This window comes from Numida meleagris, chromosome 22 (genome assembly GCF_002078875.1).
Source record: "Numida meleagris isolate 19003 breed g44 Domestic line chromosome 22, NumMel1.0, whole genome shotgun sequence".
Lineage (NCBI taxonomy): Eukaryota > Metazoa > Chordata > Aves > Galliformes > Numididae > Numida > Numida meleagris.
The window spans coordinates 3,816,504-3,831,808 of record NC_034430.1 but is presented as its reverse complement, the minus strand read 5'-3'; the positions used below and the strand labels follow the sequence as shown (position 1 = coordinate 3,831,808).

At 54.8% G+C, this 15,305-nt stretch overlaps 1 protein-coding gene across 3 annotated transcripts in view; it reads right to left on the bottom strand.

Moving 5' to 3' along the window:
* The window catches only part of RSPO1 (R-spondin 1), a 13,142-nt gene extending 7,110 nt beyond the window's left edge, over positions 1 to 6,032 (bottom strand). Inside the window, exons 1-2 of one of the 3 annotated variants that reach the window (XM_021375671.1) lie at positions 5,787 to 6,032; positions 5,330 to 5,662 (exon numbers count right to left, since the gene is read on the bottom strand). The gene's annotated coding sequence lies outside the window, so the exon portion shown is untranslated. Of the gene's footprint in view, positions 1 to 4,760; positions 5,181 to 5,329; positions 5,767 to 5,786 lie in introns of those variants that run through there. The other 2 variants (XM_021375670.1, XM_021375672.1) reach the window with 2 other exon arrangements.

Genomic DNA, 15,305 nt, shown 5'->3' with positions numbered 1-15,305 from the left:
TGGCACAGCATGGGATGGCACAGCACAGCCCGACATGGCATGGCGCAGCACAGCATGGTGTGGCACAACACGACACAGGACGGCACAGCATGGTACAGCACAGCATGGAGTGGGATGGTGTAACACAGCATGGAACAGAATAGCACAGAATGGCATGGCACAGCATGGCACAGTATGATACAGCATGGCATGACGCAGAGCAGCGTAGCATGGCGTGACGTGGCACAGCACAGCACAGCACACCAGGAGGAGCCCGGGGGATGCTCACCAGCAAGAGCAGTGCCGTGCCAGTGCATCAGCACGGAAGAAACACTCCCCAAATGAGCGCTGCACCAGCAGAGCACTGCCACCACCGCTCCGGCTGCGCTGCTGCTAATCCCTGCAGCGTGCGGGTGACGCGTGTCCCAGGAAGTACACGCTGAACCAGCTCCGCGTCCTTCGCTGTTTACACAACAGTCACAGTGCAGACAAACCTCTCCCGGAGCGGGGACAGCAGCGGGGATGCTCTCAGGGAGCAAACACTGCCCCGTGTGCCAAGAGCCAGCGTGAGGCTGTGCCTCAGCCACACGAGTGCAGGGGCAGGGAGTGCCATGGGAAACCCGGAGCTCCGAACATGAACACTTTCTCCTCCTCGTCTCCTTGCAGTTTTGCATTTTCCACGTTCATCCAGCCCAGCAAACTCCCTGTGCCCACGTCATGCCCACCGGGAGAGGAGCTGTGATCCTGGTACTTCCCACCTTCAGGGCACAAATTATGATTCTTTACACTATTGCAGCCATCAGTCAAGCTCAGGTTGCTGCAAACAATTCCCAGTCTAAACATTAGCAGGATTTATGCCATTATCCCATCGACAGGAAGAATTTAGGGTAACCCGAATTGCTCTGAATTCATTTATGGAGAGACCTGGCCCCTGCATCTGAGATGACAGTAAGCCTTGTTTGCAATTCAATCAGGATAAATTGGTCCTTGGGAGCTCCAATACAAACCAGAAAATGTAAACCATCCAGATAATTTACCATTAGTCCTCCTACACACAAGGTGAGAAAGACCAACATTATATCCCCGGGATATTCGAGACCTAATCCGCAATAACTAAATTGCTGATGTATTGCCTCTCGCTGGACGTATCAGGCTATCAGTAATGTAAACGGACTCTCTGAAGGTTTACTGAAGCAGGGAGAGAAGGACCAGATGTTGGGTGAGGGCTGGAGGCAGGACAGCGGCAGGGAGCTGCCCACGGGATGCTGGACACAGGAATTTGAGTTTCCACATCCTCGAGGTGGGGAGATAATTTGGATTTCACCTTGGCAGCCTCTTTGAGGGGCGCAAAGATACCAGGAGACTGGATTCTGTCCATTTATTCTTCCTTCCCCATTATGTTTTTTTCCCAATTTCTGCTGCAGCAGAGCTGGGTCCCACCTGGTGGGACATCGCCAGCTGGAGGGCAGGAGTCTTTTAAACAAGCAGAAGCCCACACACATGTTTATCTTGTGCGTGCCTTGCCCTCCCTTTGCAAAAGCCACCCTGAGATATCTGAAGCTCGTAGGCTGAGGTGGGGCTGAGGCCAGGCTGCAGCTCTTGGGGTGCCCTGCCACTGTGGGGGTCAGGATCCAGCACACCATGCAGGCACAGGGACCAGGGACCCATCCAGCACCTGCAGAGCTCATCGCATCAGAGCTGGGCACAGGCAGGAGTGGGGCAGAGGGCTGAGCACCAGGGAGCGGCTCAGCACCAGCTCCCTGCACCAGGACCCTGCAAATGCAGAACTGCGCCATGCAGAGGGCATGGGCAGTGGGTGAGGGCAGTAAGGACGCTGAAAGATTCAATAGCAGCAGCAACACCAAATGCTCCACCCATCTGAGAGCCCCCGAGCAGCTTGTTCCCATCATCAGTGAGGGCCTGAAGTACAGAACTGGCACAGCAAGGACCATTTCCACCAAGAGAACATCATGCTCACTGGTGGGACTCCCTTGCTGCCTTTCCAAGGGCAGTTTTCTCTGCAGCAAGGCACAGAGCACCAACACGCTGCACAAGAAGAGCTTTTGGAGCGTCCCATGCGTGCACGGCGTGGGCATTGTGCTCAGCCCGCGAGCGGCCCCGCGCAGTGCATGCAAAGCCACTTTGTTCTCCCTAATCCCTGAAGCAATAAAAGAAGGCTGCATTAAGTCAAATTTCCGAACCAGAAGGTCTTCATTTGATATTACATCCGAGTGCCAAGTTCTGCAAAATCCCTAACCCATAAACTTCGCTGAAAAAAAATAAAATAATAATAATAAAAAAAACAATCTGGCAGCAGTGTTCTCCGCAGCATTGTTGAGGTCTGACTCCTTCCACCAGCTTCTGCATTGCATTCCCCCATATCTCAGAGCCGTGCTGTGACCCCACGGGTAGGGAACACTCCAAGCAGGGTCCTGCCCATGGGTGCCCCTCTGCCAGGTGCTACCGTGTATCCCCAGCGCCTGCTCTGCTCTGCTTGGGCTCCTCACACCATGCCCGGCACGGTAGCAGCTCCAAGTACGACACCAATTACTGGTGCCACAGTCTTCGCTCCGGGACTGCTTGTGCTCAGCATTGTAAAACACCAGGAAATGTTTTGCTGGGGGATTTCCACTGCCCTTCCCGCTAGCGCAGGCGGACGTGGCGGGCTGCGGGCTGTGCCACGCGGCTGCTCGCCCCCCAAAAGCAGCTGGCAATGCACTGAGGCTGTCCCCACGTCGCTGCAGAGCTGGAGCCTGCCTGGGGGCATAGATGGGGTCACCAAGGAACCCAGCGTGGTTGGTATAGGCACAACTTTGCAACAGTTGAAACCTTCTCGAAATTCAGCAACCCCCCAGGTGCCGAGCAGTGACGTGGTGCACTACAACAGGAGCAATCAAAGCAAAATTCAGAGCAGGAGTTCCAAACCAGCTCATTTCAGACCACAGCAGGCCAGGTGGGCTGAAAACCAGAGCCTTCCACCAAAAGAGCTCCGCAACAAACAGCCCCGGGAGCTGCACTGCTGCACAGCGGGGTGCTGAGTTTCACTGTCAATGTGGCCAAGCAAGGGCTGACAGCAACGTCATACAATTGACTCTAAATATATGGTTTTTAAAAGCAAACTGCCAGGGCTTACAGGGGCCCAGTGAGTCACAAGCTACTGTGTAAGCAGCTTCTCCAGGCAAAGGCAGAGAGCAGTCCAAGGTAAAGGCAGCAGTGAGGGCTTTCTGCTTGGCCGTATGCAATGCAAGCATCACCAGGCTCCCTGCAAGGACCCCCCCGTGCTGCCTCTCCCACCGACACGGCACCACCTGGGAAACCAGTGCCTCACAAGTTTCAGGAGCAGAACAAAAATCACAGCTGAGAGAAACAGCCAGCAGCCTCAGCATGGGGCATCGCTGCTGCTGTGCTGGTGGGAGGCAGCAGGCAGGGCAGCCCCAGCTTTCTGCTATTGCTGCAAATGCATTCGAGCTCTATGTCCAAGAGGCTCGCGGCACCTCACACCCCAAGGCAGAGGGACCAGCACTGAGCTCCACAGAGCCTGGTGTGGCACAGGGGTGGTTTGCAGTGAAGATTTTGTGTAGTCACAGGGGATCATCCCCGTGGACAGGTCATCGTAGTGGGCATGGCTGCAGAGCTGTCTCTAGGAGGGGCTGCAGGCAACATGGGCACCTCCATGCTCAGGGGAGGTGACAGGTGGCACTGCTCTCCCACCCCACCGCTGTCCCCATGGCACGCTGTACATCCCCTGCACCCCTTGCTTTATCAGCAGCCCCATAGCTCGGGCAGAAAGGTGCTGGTCCAGCTCAGGTCCAGCTCAGGCGATGGGAACGTGGAGTTTGCACTGTGCCCTGCAGCCACCTGTGCACGCCGCGTTATTTGGGGTGTGCTGGTGGGGTGGCAGCCCCATCCCTGCAGAGCACCGCTCGCTCCCTGCCACGTCCCTCAGGGTGGTGCTGCTGCTCTCGCAGCGGGGCCGGGCACGCATCCAGCTGCAGGGAGCCTCGTCCCCAGGGGGGCTTCTAGGTATGGCCCAGTGCCCGCGTCCCACACAGCCATCGTGTCCTGGCCCAGGGCAGGCAGATGGAGGTGAGCTGGCAGGGAGGAGCACAGGGTCACAGGTGGACTTCAGGCAAAATAATTCAAGGCGGATAGTGCTGCAGGCAGAGGTTTTGCTACAAGGGTCGTGTCCCCGTGGGTCTCAGCAAAAGCCTGGCCACCAAACAGCACTGTTAAGCACTGCCTCAAGATCCCAGACCTTCAGCTTGCAGGGTTTTCTGCATCAATTTCCAGCAACTTGTGCACAGGAGAGCAAAGGCTCCATCCTGCCACACCGTGCAACATTGCTTCCGCCAGCACTGCCCTGCTGTAGTGCCTTTATCTGGAAAACATTCCTTTAAGCCTGAACCTGCACAACTCATTGCCCATCTCAAGGGGAACACACATGCCTGAGCCTATAGAAACCACAGAAGCCCAAAGATACAGCTCCCCGGTGCCAGCATCACACTGTGCCCTGGCTCCAGAGGTGCGCAGGACCACAAGGATGGGTCAGACCTCGCCATGACCTGGGCTGGTGCTGGGGGCACCCAGGAACAGAGCTATGTCCCTGCCTGCCCGTGGGACCGAGAGTAACCCCTGGCTCGCCTGCCAGCACCCAGACACAGCAGCACTTCCCCTGCACAGCAGCACGGGGTGTTAACGCCAATGTCTAGTTATTCCCATGATCACTGTTAACCATTTTCTCACTGATCCTCCAACCCCAAACCCAAGGAGCACGCACTTACCCCGCACTGCTCGTCTGCCTGCTGCGTCCCCATGGGTCCCGTCCTCTGGAGGAGGCTGACTTGCATGAAGCAGGGACAGTATCGAGGCAGTAATTACTTAATGGGCCGGTTCTCTCATTGCAGGGCACGGGCACGCTCCTCTCCGCCAGCTGCTGGGACAGCAGCAGCACACTGAGCAGCTGCGGGACCCCACAGCCGGCCCTGGACCCGGCACCAGCAGCACACCGAGCTGCACACCGAGCTGCACATCCAACAGCACACGGAGCAGCACACGGAGCAGCACACCGAGCAGCACACCGAGCTGCAAGGCAAGCTCCTCCGTTGGAGAGCTTTGCAGCGGCACAGGGCAGCGCGACAGCCCGGCTCCCTTGTGCAGCCCCTCTCACCTTGGGGGTGGGGGATCCCGGCAGATCGGGCTGTGATTTCTCACAGCTTTCATTGTCTGAACTCATTACCCGCGTTGCACAAGGCAAACCCACAAGTCGGATGCTGACAAGGCTTGCGTTCCTCATTAGCAGCCCACATTGCAAAAGCTTCATCTAAACAAACATGCATTCTGAAACCCTTACCTCTGACTTGTCACTCCCTCATCACTGCTGCAAAGGCTCTACTGGTTTCTCAGTTTTCAACCACTACCAGACCAACTAGAAAAATCCTCAGATCCTCCAGAGAAAGTTACGTGCGCATTTCTGTCACAAAAAAAAATACAAAATACTTTCGTGGCGAGTTCATGGAGAAGGCTGCTGCGTTTGGGTCTGGGGGCTCTGTTCACGTGTCTGTAAGCAGGTTCCTAGCAGCGTCCCAGGCTTTGCGCAGAGAAACAAACCCTTCTGTGATGTGCAGGATTTCAGCTCGTAAAGATCGCCCAGGCTAGTTCATACTCCATCAGCCCACGCTGCTCCCTGTGTATGCAAAGCAGAAAGTATGTGATCATATCAGAGCAATTTGCACATTAATAAATCCAGGTCTCAGTGCCGTAGACTCCATCCCCATCCACCGGGTAGGGTTTTTTATTATTATTATTACCAGAGTATCCAGCTTTGTAAAGGCATCTAGTGCAAACTCCTGCATGAGGGAATTCCACCCCACTAGTACCACCTCCTAAGACAATATCCAGCCAAAATATTGTGACTGTTGCAAAACCCGGACTGGAGCTCCACAAAGGACCTTCCAGCATTGCATCCAGAGCCAACGGGATCTCAGTAAATTACTGCAGGGTGACACAACATCTCGTTTTCTTTGTAGTCTTTTTTATTTATGACAGTTAATTCCAAGTTATTACTAACATTTCAGTGGTAACTGGCATATGAAGTCATCAGCTGTCACAACTGCATCTGTTAATAAACATGTCAGATATTAAAAGCAGCTTATTATTCTCCGGAGGGGGGAAGGCACCGAGTTGATGAGCTTTACAGCCCGCTTATTTTTCCATCCCTGTAGCTGTGCAACAGGAGGAAACGCTCACGCGTGGGAAAGCACCATCCGTGTTGTGGGGCCGTGCTGCTCCCTGCCCCGAGCCCTGTCTCCTCTCCTCCTCGCTGCATCCCAGCTCCCTTGCATCTCCCTAACAGGGGAGTGACATGGGACCAAATGCTCTTCATGGGGCATGGTGTGTGCAGGGGAACGGTGGCACCTCCTTGCTGTCCCTAGGAGCCACCGTGCCTGGTGGGCTGATCAGGATACAGCTGGGAGGCACCCATCACCTTCCCTACCAGCAGCCAGCTGCACCTGCTGCAAACGGGGACCAGGAGAGGGAGGGCAGCAGCGGTCCCCAGTGTCAACCACCCTCATTCCCGCTCCTGTGGGGCAGACGTGGTGCTCACCACCCTGGGCTCATCCCCCAGTTCTGCTCCATTGCCACCTGGGGTCAGAAATCGGGGTCTCGAGCCCACTCCCACCTGTGGGTGGGTTCAGGGGGACACTCAGGTGTTGAACAAGGGGCAGCAGTGGCCATGCCATCATCTCCCTTCCCATTCAGCTCCACCATCCTCAGCACATGAGGACACAGTGCGTCTGCTCCCTGCCTGGCTCCATGGCCCTGCCTAAGGCTTTCCTCATCCCAATGCCTCTGCCTGTCTCTGTCTGAAGGTAACTTGCATGCTGTGGTCTTTGAGGGGTGATGTCAGCAGTGATACCATCTGAGCTTTCTACGTGCAGGTTAGCTGGGATCACCCAGGAAAGAAGTTCCCTCGTGGCCCAAACGTGTGACTGCAGTGAGCAGCAGCCCATGGACCTGAAGGAGGCAATGCACTAAATACTCCATCTTTGCCTTCCCCCTTCTGGCCACCGTTCCTCCCCCAGCCATCACTTCTGTGCCACAGTATTGATCTGAGCCAGAAGACAGCTGATTAACCCCAGACACCACTCTCAGCGGCTGGATGTGAGATGGATGTGACGCTTGCTCTAATTGCAGCACTGTTAATGAGGTCGAGAAGCAACGTCTCTCCTGGGATGGGACGAGGAGGGCAGGAGGATCCCATAGCAGGGATTCCCTGCTCCTGCAGCCACCATTGCCCCAGCAGCAGCTGCGGCCGCGTGGCTCCAGACGGCCCCGCTCCCCCGGGAAGTGGGTCAGCATCCCTCCCATCCGAGCACATGGCGGCCTTCATTGCAGGTGTGAGATCCACTGGAGCATATGCCATCGTCCTTCTGCAACGAGTGAAATTCTGCCTTCGCCTCCAAATTCTCGTAGGGACATTACAGGAGAGTAGGTTGCGCCGTGCAGGGTGACTAATCCTGCGGAAGTCCTGAAGAAACGAGGAGCTGCACTGTCTTCACTTCATCACTGGGCTCTGCGTTCTTCAGGTTGGAAAGACAAAGATACAAAACAGCCCAAAACACACAATGGGGAAAATTCACCCTTGACGCAGCTTTTCCTTTGCACAACGTGTGTATGAATGCATGAGCATACGGAACTTTTATTTGTCCCGAATTTTCTTTGGCACTTCATTCGGTGTCCCTGGTTTCCTATTTGTAACCAGCGCCTTCTGAGCTTGCTGCCGTCTCCCAGGAGCGCTGCTGAGTGCGGTTTGAACACTGCACCAATGCAAAGTGGGCAATGCCATCAGCCCCCATTCAAAGAGCTGTTCTATTTCTGTTTGGCTTTTTTCTACTCTACTCTAGAAGTCCTGAAGCGACACCCAACATTGCTCTGGGACAAAATCCCATAATGGAACCTAAGAGTGAACAGCCCCACGGACAGAAGCTCCCGCACGTTATGCTTGTGTGGGATAACCAAACCTTTTCCTTTCCAACCTCCTTTAGCCCAGCTGACAGCCCTAGATCGAGTTTCAGTGCGGAGCAAATGTTTATAACTGAGCAATAAACCCCTGAAGACAGAGCTTCATGGTGGAAACGCTGACAAATCCAGCAGTAGGAATGGGGCTACTGGGCGCACCGGTAATTAGCGAGCAGCGCCCTGTGTCCGACTGAAGACAGGAGAGGGGCTTGCCAGCTCCCTGCTGCTAGGAGGTATCATTGCAGGGGATGGTAAATCACACTAAATCCTGCCTTAACACCCTGCACAATAAATCCAGCATCGAGTCCCACATTTCTCCCCCTCCTGACAGGCGGCTAATTTACCGCTTTGTTTTTCTTTCGCTAATGGCTCTTGAGGCTGATCTTAAATTAATCCTGAACAGGCTGTTTCTCTCTTATACAAAAGGACATGAAATTCCACATTTTCACGGGGTAAAAACGCCAAGCTGCTCCCGATTGGAAGCAGAGCTGCTGGCTCAGAGGTTCCCATCTCAGCAGGTGCTGTGGCAGCAGCAGTACAGGGGCTTTCAGGAGGTCCCACTCTTCCTGCTCAGCTGCCCCAGGGCTTCATTCCCAGCACCATCTCTTCTTGCTTGCAGGCAGCCCAGTGCAATCATGGAGAGGCTCATGCAAGAAGAAATCACTGGGTTTACTCCTGCCACAGCAAAGGCATCAGCCTCAGCAGAGCACCGTGCTGCTGCCTGTAGGAGCATCAGACGGATTGCTGTCCAGTTTGCCACCCTACTTATATTTGCTTTCATTATTAAGGTGACACAAAAAGCCTCTGCTCTGAACCCTGAAGACCTGGTGCTCCCATCCAAACCCTGAGATGGGAAAGGCATGGGAAACCTCGCTGTGTGCCAGGTACTCCTTGGTTTGGGGCTTCCCTGGGATCCTCCCCTGGAAAGGCATAAGGTCTTGGGGACCAGAGCTGGCTGCAGGGATGCTGTCCTATGAGTGGAGGCAGGAATGGTGCAACAGGATGTGGGAGGGTGCCAGGAGCCTGCACATCCATGGCCTGAACCCCACCTGGGGAGCAAGCTGTGTGGGGAAGGAGCACCGATACCTTTCTGCACCCGAATTCAGCAAGTTTTATTGTGTTAGGTAGAAAAGCAAGTTGCAGGTCTAATGCTCGGCCACCAGAGCCTCCCAGCCTGGGTGACCCTGTCCGGTTGGGCACCAGCCGTCCCCTTGCCACACTCCTCACAAAGCAGCGCTGTGCCTGCCCCGAGGAGGAGACTTCACCAGTTTGTGCAGAGAAAACAGCAGCTCCCACAGCCCCAAACTCACAGCTGGGGTACCTGGTTTCCCTTCCCATTAAAACGCTGCTCTTATCCTGACTGAGCTCCCCCAGCTATATCTCCTGCCCCGCGTCCCCATGTCCTCAGCTGCTAGGTGACAGCACTCCTGAGCAGAGTCCCCACCCCACCTGGGGACACCCAGGCTGGCACCATCTCTGCACCTTCTCACTGCATGGCACATCCCCACCCTGCAGCTCCGGTGCTGAGCACCGCAGCTTGGGGCAGACCGGGCTCTGCTCCGCCTGACATTAACCCTGTCTGCAGATACCAGTGCCTACAAGTCCTCGGCTGGCACACAGGATGCATTACTCATGCCCTGTGCCTCATCAGCCTTCGATAATATCTCAGCATAAGCAGAAAGCAGAGAAGACGCTCACAGAGACAGCAGAAGCAAAGAGAGAACTTGCTGAAATCAACTCTGAACTGCTGCAGCCCCAGACCTTCCCTGCTCTGCTTCTCCGCACCCTTCTCTGACAAAAAGGTTTGCTTTGCAGAAGGCTTATCTAGCACAGGATGATTGATAGCCTGAGCAATTGTTTTTAATAATATCTGAACACCTGCAGTCCTCGGTTCCCGGTAATACAGTTATCCCAAGTGCCTAGCTTATTGCATAAACAACTGCTCTGGTTGCAAAGACAACTATCAAGTTCCCAACGCAGCCGCACTTGGGGGTCACGCACAGGGGCACGCGGGATCATTCCTCCCACACGGCCACGGGGCTCCGGGATCACGGCGACGTGCTGCTTTGCTCCATGGTGCAGCACCACGGGCTCCGTGCTTACCAGGCACGAGCAGGCAGGTGACGACTGCACACACCAGCAGCACACGTGCATGCACCCAGCAAGCCGTCCTGCTCTGCAGCATCTCATCTCTGCCCGAGGAGCGGCGTCACGTGCATGCTGGGAAATGCTCCTTTTCTCGCTCGCTTCGAAGGGCCTTTTCCCCTGTTGTTTGAGGAATGCTGTTTGAATTAGCTCCACGGATTGCAAACAGACCCCGTTGTTTTCCTTTCCCGATGCAGGGAGGCTTCTGTTCTCTTTGGCCTGCTGGATTAACCAGGGGGCCTCACACGCTGACCCCTCTGCAGCTCAGGGAAGCTAATTTAATCCCAATATTGTTACAGATCACAGCAGGACAGATCTCGCAGATTCCTTGAGGCAAAGCAGCGCTCTGGCAGGGACAGCAGCACTCTGTTTGCGGAGGCAGGAACCTCTGCAATTTCTTTTCTATAAAATTTCCTCTACAAAACTCAGGAGGCCGGGGAGGAGGCAGCACCGGGGGGAGGCAGTGGGGGCAGCTCTGGGCAGACAGTGGTCACGCAGGGACCTCCTGCCTTGCACGGCATCCAGAGAGCTGCTCCTCCTACGACCCACAGCATCCCTTGGCCTGGTGGGGGCCAAAAATAAAGGCGATGCAGCTGGGCATCAACTCACTATTTCTTTTCCTTGATATTTTTCCCCACGGCACACGCACAACCCCAAGAACTCTCTTATGGATCATCCTCTGTGACGCCCCATGCGCTGCCCCATGCATTACCCCTGCATCACCCCGTGCATTGCCCTCTGCTGGCTCCGAGTTTAACACTCTTCTCCAGCTCAGCTCTTTCTACATGGGACACATCCAGGCCCAGCAGAACCAAGGGCAGATGGAACCCTTCTCCCCACTGCCCTTTCTGCCCAGCAGAGTGCAGGTGCTCAGTGCTGCTGGCTCCGGGCAGGCCGCTTGCTTCCATCCAAAGTGGTTTGCTTCAGGAAAAGACATCCAGCACCTTTGTAGCAAGCAGGGCAATCATCAAAACCTAACTTGTGCTTTAGTGTGTGCCTTCACTCTCCTTCTCTCCCTTTGCATAGTGTTTCAGTTCTCCTTTGCGTTGATCTTGCCAATCTGTGATCCTCCAGGATTAAAGTCAAATTACTTAACAAACTCACAGGAGCCCTAATCTCCATACAACGTCAATGCGTTTCCAAAGTGCATCACCTGGGCTGGAGCACAGACTGCTCTGTGGGGAGCACTGCCCCTGGAGCTCCCAGCCCCTCTATGGGATGTGCTGCGTGGGGCAGCCCTGCCTCTCCCAGCATTGCTCAGGGTGTGGGGCGGGGCTGATGTTCGGGAAAAGTAAATTGATTTGAGACACTATTAAAGTCAAGCTAAAACGATGACAGGCCACAGGGCTGGAACTTCCAGCACATCCCATAGTTCTGCCCAGAGCTGGAATGGGGAGAAGCACGGGCAGGAGGACACAACACCCAGTGCTGTTGGTTGGGGGCTGCCCCGTGAGCAACTTCTCCCTCCCCAGGTTCCTGGGGCACCCGAAGAGCTGCCAGAGCCCGTCCTTCTCTCAGCCACGAGTGGCTCTGGGGAACATTCCTGCTGGTTGACATTTCCCAGGGCGGTGAGGAAAGAGGAAAAAAAAGGCACTTTTCCCAATATTAATTCTTGCAACATAAAAAAAAAAAAAAAAAAAAAAAAAAAAAAAAAAAAAAAAAAAAAAAAAAAAAAAAAAACACCCCACCACTCCCCAAAATAACCACAATAGCTGTAAAGCCTGACACGGCCAGGGGTAGAACAGCTACAGCTTGGCTTGGAAACAGCATTGCCACCCCCTCCAAGCGGTCATATCCCAGATGTGAGACACCATGTGTGACAAAACCCAGAGGAAGGACACGCAGGAGGACTGTAATTGCTGCAGACTCCCATCCCAGCACGGGGACACGGGCGGGTGACCTCAGGAGTCCCCAGCGCCGGTGACGGCTGCGGGGGTGGCCCTGTCCCCATGTCTCCATGTCCCCACGTGTAGCAGGAGCCCAGGGAGGAAGGCACGAGGAAGGGAGGGAGGAAGGCTCGGCTCTGTGGAGGCAGTGAGGAATATCCCTCCGTGGAAATCGGAGTGAATAAGTCATTTGCCACCGTATCACAAAAGCTGTCAATGTGTGCTTGCTCTCTGTGTCATTTGCAGTACATCTGTAATGATTTTAATCATAATTAAAGACGGTACCCCGTGAGCACGCGGAACGAGCACAGCTTGGGCTGTGCATACGGCCTTAATTCTGCTGCACTGCGGCTTTGGAGAGATTTCCAGCGGAGCCATCAGCTTTTCTGGTGCAGAGGGGATGTGTATTGTGTTTTAAACTATATAATTAATCGAGTACAATGCTCTGCAAGGAGCGAATTCTGCCTAGAGATTTGGGTAATTCTATAAACATGGAGAAGGAGCAACGCCCAGCGCTGGGCAGGGAGCCGCGGGGATGGGGCGGCAGCACTGGGAGCGGGTGCTGCAGAAAGCTGGAGAGAGGGAAAAGAGAAAGACTGAGATGGGGAGAAAGTGGGGGGAGATGTGAAAGTGGAGGGTGGGTGCGGAGAACAGCCGGTGCCGCCCTGCAGCCCTGGTCCAGCCCCATCGCTCCGTGCTGCACATGCACTCCACTTCGAGCTCTGTGTCTGCACGGAAAGAGTTTGTCCATAGTTTAAATATCTTCAAGATGACAGTGCGGAGAAGAGAATGGACTGCGCAGGGCTCGAAAAAGATGGCAGAGCAGAAAACAATGGTCTGAGGCAAAGGAAAGAATGCTTCAGGAGCCCTCAGCCAGAGCCGTGCGGGGCGGCGGAGCAGATGTAGCGATGTCTGCTGCAGGGCTCGGCGGCTGGAGACAGTCAGTGCAAGTTCAGATGAGCCATTCTCTGGGAAAATGCAGCGATGCCTCCAGGGAACGGCTGAGTGCCTCTTCTCATCTGCATGAAATGTGTCCCAGAGCTCGGCCACCACCCTCCCTGCAGGGACACTCTTCCTGCACAGCCCCGCGACCCACAAAGCTCTAAGGGCACTGAGCCATGAGGTTCAGAAAAGGTGCATTCTAACAAAAAATCACTGAAACAACCCAGGGCTCTGCAGTAAAGCTGTGCCTAGTGTGGGCGTGCAGAGGTTTTGGGCAATGGGCAGCTCCTCTCCTCCAGGACAAGGGTTTGCAGCACGCACTCTGCACGGCCGCTTGCCCACTTCCCTGCATGGGAAGGTTTTGGTGATGGGGAGAGACGCAGCAGGCGCACAACACAGGAGACAGCCACTCCCAAAGGGACAAGGGGACAGGGCCATCCTGGAGCCATGTACCACGGGGACGCGTCCTGCTCCCATTCCATGTGTGTGCTGCAGAGCAGCAACAACCTGGGACTGGCAGAGGGGCAGGTCAGAACCCCACCAGCAGTTCAAGTTAATCAGAAATGAGTATCTATTTCCCTGCCGTGCCCTTTACAGCCTCCTCCAGCACTTCCAGGTGCGTGCAGCAGGATCAATGCATGAGCAGCGCGTTGCTGCAGGCAGGAGGTCCCATGGCCGGTGTCTATCCCCAGCTCTGCTCCAGCAAACAGGAGAGGCTGCTTCCTGGAGCTGCCCTTCCATTTACCAGGAGGGGAGAACAACACCGCGGTGCTTGCAGTGTTGGCAACAGAGCTACCACGGACCTGACAGCCCCTCGTGCAGCCTTTGCCCTGGAAGCTTCAGGGTTTCATTTCCAATTAAGTTTTTCATATGGTAACATTCAGAACTTTGATGCTACTTTTGCCTAAGAGAGAACATACTTTCACTGTTGTGCCCGGCCCAGGAATGACTTCTCCACTATTAAAATGTGATTTAATTTATCTCCACGGATTTTGTGATGACTGGGATTTGTTCTAAGGAGACCTTTAAAGGAGAACGTTTGCATTATTAAATGTATGTGCAAGGAAGCTGAGTTCTGGCATTCTCTGATAACCAAATTTCTTTTCTAGCCTCCACTATATCCATCATGATAAAAGCCCCTGCCAAAGCCCTAACTCAAGCCATGCTTCTGGCATATTGTGAAACGCATCGGGGGGAGAAGGAAAGAAACCCACAAGATGCTCCAGTGCGGTATTTTTTTTAATCAAAGTTTCAAGGATATTGATGGTTTACCTCATAAGGTAAACATTTGTAGCCCAGTTGCTTTCCCAGGGCTAAACCAGAAACAAGTGGCTCTCTGAAACTGCAGCGAATTTGCTCTGACAGACTCCAGTCTGCTTCAAAATGAGTTTTCTCAAAATTCTCAGCCTTCCTTCCACACGCAGGGCAGTGGCACAAGGGCTCCCTGGGGGCTGCAGGGTGGCTGTGTTTTCGAGGGACAAGCCTGCTCCACCCCCACAGTGCCTGTCCCCAAGGTCACAGTGTGCTGCAGAGAACAGCCTCCCCGCCACCTCCCTGGCACCCCCAGGCTCACCCAAAAGGTGACAGAGGAGCAGTTCTTTTCTGCTCCTTGGGGTGACACAAGTCCCCTCCACCCAGTGCAGGCACTAGCATCCCACAGCCTGTCCGACACCACCACTCCTGCAACCCTCCTGTGATGGTTAACCCCACACTGTGCTGCAGAGGCGCTATCTGGAATTAGGGAGCAGGAGCGGCGTGGGGGCTGTGGGGGCTGGTGCCTGTTTGGGCAGCCTGTGGGATCCTGCTGCTCTGCCTCCTGCATGCTGCACGCACAGCCCGGGTGCAGCACAGCTCTTGGGGCTGTATTTGTTGTGCACTGACAGCTGGCTGTGGGTGTCACCGTGCCAGCCCTCCTCCTTGGCACAGCCAGCCTTGGTGCACACCAGCTCCGGCTCCGTGATCACTACCTGCTAGAAGGTGGGAAGGATCCTGGGGCTGATGTCTGCCAGCACACACCTATGTGCCAGAAAAACCTCAGCAGCGCAAGATCCAGGTCCTCTCTGCTCTCCCAAACCTCCCTCAAGAGTCACCGTGCGTGTGTGCCCCCATTCCTAACTGTCCCCGGTGCTCCCCCGGCCGCAGCTCAGCAAACCCACACACCACGGTAGGGAACAGCATGAGCGATCTTCAGTTCAAGAATCACAGTGCTACTGTGCTCTCTATTAAAAGCTCCACACAGAGCATGAGATTTCCTGCGCACGGAGAGGAAGGTATCTGTTTTTAGAGCCTAATTTTATTGCTTCCCTAATGTATTAACTCATGGACCGGAGCCAC